The sequence below is a fragment of the Rutidosis leptorrhynchoides genome, chromosome 1, assembly GCF_046630445.1.
Source record: "Rutidosis leptorrhynchoides isolate AG116_Rl617_1_P2 chromosome 1, CSIRO_AGI_Rlap_v1, whole genome shotgun sequence".
NCBI lineage: Eukaryota > Viridiplantae > Streptophyta > Magnoliopsida > Asterales > Asteraceae > Rutidosis > Rutidosis leptorrhynchoides.
Window position 1 is genome coordinate 303,593,641 of NC_092333.1, and position 6,000 is coordinate 303,599,640.

Here is a 6,000-nt window from a genome sequence, read left to right on the forward strand (position 1 = left end):
TGATATATTTAGAGATTAAATAGAATGAAAGAGTTATGTAACATGGTTCATGATGAGGGTGTGATCTGTGAACCTTTATCACGTTCCATTAGAAACTCAGCATGACTTACTGTAATATAATCACGTTGATCAAGTGTCATTATATTATACTAACTCATGCTTCAATTCCCAACATTACTTCAAAACATCTATTTTTCGAATTTTTCAGATTTTAGAAACTAAAATAGTTTCTTTTATGATGTAACACAGATAGTGCGAAGAGATGAATGATTTCAGATAAGAATGGTTATAAAAAAATATCTTCAGAAATATGGAGGATATTTATAATGGAAGATATGATGATATCTTAGAATTTCTAATATCAGAGGATGATGCGGAAAATCTATCTGTGAAGGTTTAGAATAAGAAGTAAGGTTCTTACTAATGGTTTCAGCAGACACTGAATCATTTGGATTCTTTGAAGGCAGGTTCAGTCTTTGTGATTTATCCACAACCTCCTTCATACTTTGCTCAATCCGTTTTTCAGTTCCAAACCTTCTCTTTTTCTTTTTCAGCTTTACCACCATACTATTCTTTATCATCAAACTTTTGACTGTTAAGGTCGTTTACAGTTTTTGCTGCTTCATCAGCATTGTTCCAATTTCAGAGAACTAGTTCAAAGTTTGGGATGTTTTTCAGAAACTTCACATTCGAAGTATGTAAGTCTAGTAGATGGACATTATATGTATATATAACTGTTGTCGTAGAAAATGCTGCGAGATTCAAAATACTGATTGCTAATTCCCGGTGGTTGGTATGGCAATTATTGTAACAAGATGTGGATGAGTACATGATAGGGTTTCAATGAGTATAAGGATTTTTCGAAAGGTCAAGGATTAATAAAGTTGTTGGTAAATTTACTGCTAATGTGGTGGAACATGAAAGGTTCCCTGGTAATAAGAACGTATATGTCAAAGTTACAATAAGGCTAATCTGAAAAGTCGAAGTTGACTGGTTGGAAGTGTGATAAAACTGGATACTTTGAAAAGGATTGCAAGATTATTTTCGGTAATAACAATGCTAAAGGATCTTTCACAGTTTTGAAGTCAAAGTATAGCTTTGAAAGATGTAGAGATCTAAGAATGATGTCACTTGTTAAATCTTGACTTGGATTCCGTTCTGTTAGGATATATAATTGAATTTGTATGAAAACGATTGTATATCGCTGTGAGTATAGTTAATAATTTTTGAATCAAAGTTGAAGAATGTACAGTGTAACATATTAATTGTGAACTTATAAACTTCCCGAGTATTACCTACCCGTTAAAGATTTCACAAGTAATATTTTGTACAAAAGAATTTTCATTACAATCTTTATGAAAATATATGTATGTATATTTTCTTCAGATGTAATACAGATTTAATGAGTTAATATCATATTAAGCTCATTTGATTTTTGGCTTGAATTAGAAATGAAAAATCTCTAAAACATTAGAGATCATATAATATGCGCGGCATATTTCACTAATGAAATCAATACTTCATTATTTATTCTTATTGATATTCCTTGGTGAAGGATGTTGTTGCTCGTGGAATTTTTTGTGAACCTTACAAGGCACAGATGATGTTTTCTGAAAAGTTTTAGGTACATCGAAAATGAAAGTGTAAAATCAATCATGTATTTGAATAATACACTTGATTTATTAGGAAATGGAATTCATTGAGTTGAAACAGAGATTTTAGTTAACGATTGTTAAGTCATTAACGAAGGACGTATAGCATATTAGTAACATGAACTAACCGAGTAGTACCTACCAGTTATGATTCACATGTAATAGCTTAGTACCAAAAGATTTATTTTGTTTTCAAATTTCACATATATATATATATATATATATATATATATATATATATATATATATATATATATATATATATATATATATATATATATATATATATATATATATATAAAATATACATATAATTTCTTCAGGGAAAATGAGTTAATACTTCATAACTCGTTGATACAATATACGCGTTGTTGATTTGTGATGATGTTGGTGATTATGAAATTGGCGAAACTTGTAGTGCTACAGGTTTTGCCGGTGTTGGTGATACTGACGATACTGTTGATGATGCTGGTAAAACAAGTCTAGCTTGTAAATCGTGCACCATTCCGGTCAGGGTTTCTACTCTTCTTCTATCATTTCGGTCCACTCATCTGATTTACGGTTACAGCTGGAATAGATTATCTCTAAGACTTTAGAGATTACATAATCGCCGCAGAATATTTCTCCAATGAAATTATGAATCAATACTTCATCGGTTATTGTTGTTGGTGCTCCTTGGTATCTATGGTGCGTATGACATTGATGTTCGAGGTACATGTTGTGATGTTGAGGCTTGCGGTGCAGATGTTGTTGGTGGTGGTAATGGTACTGTTGGTGTTGTTGTCGGTGGTACTGTTGATGCCGGTGATGCTGCTGGTGCTTGTAACCTTTGCACCATATTCTCCAAAGCTACTACCCGAGCGCGAAACTCGTTGACTTCTTCTACTACACCGGGATGATTGGTGGTTCGGACGAGCGGATGAATCCAGAATTTGAGATAGTATATTATCGTGACGAGATACTCTAGAAATGAGAGAGAAAATGGTGTCTCGAACAGGTTCGCCGGTAAGTGCTCCAGGTTCTTCGCCAAGAGGGCAATGTGGTGGATGGAAGGGATCGCCTTCTTCTTGTTTCCAATAATTAAGTAGGCTACGAACCCATCCCCAATTCATCCAGAATAGGTGATGGCTGATTGGTTGATCCATTCCGGTTACACTGTCTTCGGAATTCAGGTGAATATCCATATCGGAATAGCTGTCGGAGTTTAAGGAATTTGAACTAGATACGGGATCCATCTTGTATAATTAGAGAGATGATTTTTGATATGAACTAGATTATAGAATTAAGATTGGTACTCTTCAATACATAATTTACATATGTATATATAATACCAAAATTCCATAAATCACGGAGGAATTTTCGGAAGATGTCAGGAAAAGTTTACAGTAACAGATACGCTAAGATATGAATTTTGTCTATACACTATCTATGCAATCAATGCAATAACACGCGTTTAGACTTAAGATGATAGACAGGTAATTTCTGACAAGAAATGATAAGCAAAACTTTTGACATGCAGACACAGTCGAAGTCCAGACTTACTAATGTATCCTAACAACTATCAGTTAGACACACTCATGCAAGACCTGGTTCACTAGGACCAACGCTCTGATACCAACTGTGACGATCGCTCCAAATCCATATAGACGAACACGTCATTCATCTATTTCATTGCGAGGTATTTGACCTCTATATGATACGTTTTGTAAACATTGCATTCTTTTGAAAAGACACACCATAAATGAATATTTAAATCAAAGGTTTTCGACATCTGATGATTTCTACATATAGACAATCACCGTAAATAATAGTTTACAATAGTACTTCCGTTGACAATGCAGTCAAAATAAGATACATGGTGATGATTTGGTGAATGCAACGTTTCCTTGAAAAATATGCCATGTAAGACTCCATGCACATAGCTTGTCTAACATATAAGCAAACAGCGGAAGACTTCTAGGGAACCTGAGAATAAACATGCTAACAAATGTCAACACAAAGGTTGGTGAGTTCATAGTTTTAGTGTTTTGCATAATCTGTATATAAAAGTGGATCACAAGATTTCAGTTGTTTCATCCAGAAACGTTTATCAAAATATTCTACGAAATTGAGCACCCTGGTAACTAAACTTTAACGTTATAATAAGTACCCCTGTTTTAACATACATGCAACCAACATGTACAATACACGCAATCCAACGTGTACTAAACTCAAATAGTATACGTCTGTTTTATAGTTCAGGCTAGGGTTTCTATACCTGGAACAGACTGGGATGTCAAGCCCTATGGATCCATATACAACTACTCACGCCCACCAGTTCTTATAACCGACAGTTACTAGTTACCAAAGCTAAGAGATTTTCAGTTCAAACTCGGTGTAGAATTTAATATGTACTTGTATCCATTGCGTTTAAAATAAAGTGCATGTATTCTCAGCCCAAAAGTATATATTGCAAAAGCAATTAAAAATGGAGCAAATGAAACTCACCTTAGCAGCATATAAAGTCGTTCACCAAAATGTGACCGAAACTCGGATTACCAAATAACCGTAGATCTCAACGTATCAATATTGAGATTCAATATTGTAGGAAAGTACGTAGACGTAACGGAGATAATAAATACTAGGTTTGATTCATAAATATACCCCCGAACATTACCCATAATTTCTTTAGCTCTATCCCACTTGAAAACCCATTTTGAAAGTGACACGCTCAAGACCTCGTCGTAGTATTTTATGTATAATATTAATACTACTAATAATAATAAGATTAATAATAATATTAATCTTAATAATAATAATAATAATAATAATAATAATAATAATAATAATAATAATAATAATAATAATAATAATAATAATAATAATAATATAACATATATGTGTGTATCGAGAGATAGATAGATGATTACACTGGAACCAGAAGTTGAGCTTTTATAGCATGTCACCTGATTTCTCTGGCCATGCGATCGCATAGCTGTAGAGGGTTAATCCCATGCGATCGTATGGGATGCTTTTCCAGCCCATACTTGTTTGTTCACTAGCATGTCGACATATTATATAATTTAAAATTTTAAAAAGTCGTATTTATTAAATACTTCAGGGGTATTCTATGTAACTTATAATTAATAATTTCTATCATGTCGTTTTCATGTGAATAGTAAATGAATTAATTTAAATTCAACTATTTAAGCTACACGTTGTACGTTGTGCTTTACAAATTGTACATTATTAATTTAACTTCGTTTCTTAAAAAAAATACAAAAATTATATCATAAAAATAAAATGACTTAATACGTAAAAATTTTAATTTGAAATAACATCGTTTAATAGTAGATTTTTAATCATTTCGTATATAAATATTATTCGCATGATTCCGTATATATCGAAAACTCTTATATTTATTAAAATATGTATATAATACATGTTATGACGTTCGTGAATCGTTGGACAAACAGTGTGGTCAACCGTTACATAAAAAATCATTTTCAAAAGTTTTAAAACTTGTCAAAATTCATTGCTTATCATGTCAAAAATTTTAAATCATATAGAGAATTGGTTTAAATAAGTCGAAATTTTCCGGGTCATCACAACTACATATGTAAAAACAAGACTACTAACTTAATGATTTTTAAACGAGACATATATGTAACGATTATCGTTGTAAAGACATTTAATGTATATATATATCATATTAAGAGATATTCGTACATGATAATATCATGATAATATAATAATTTAAAATCTCATTTGATATTATAAACATCGGGTTACCAACATTTAACAAGATCGTTAACCTAAAGGTTTCAAAACAACACTTACATGTAACGACTAACGATGACTTAACGACTCAGTTAAAATGTATATACATGTAGTGTTTTAATATGTATTTATACACTTTTGAAAGACTTCAATACACTTATCAAAATACTTCTACTTAACAAAAATGCTTACAATTACATCCTCGTTCAGTTTCATCAACAATTCTACTCGTATGCACCCGTATTCGTACTCGTACAATACACAGCTCTTAGATGTATGTACTATTGGTATATACACTCCAATGATCAGCTCTTAGCAGCCCATGTGAGTCACCTAACACATGTGGGAACCATCATTTGGCAACTAGCATGAAATATCTCATAAAATTACAAAAATAGAGTTCAATATGAAACCATAGCAATTTGATTCACTCAAAACGGATTTAAAATAGAGTTCAATATGAAACCATAGCAATTTGATTCACTCAAAACGGATTTAAAATGAAGAAGTTATGGGTAAAACAAGATTGGATAATTTTTCTCATTTTAGCTACGTGAAAATTGGTAACAAATCTATTCCAACCATAACA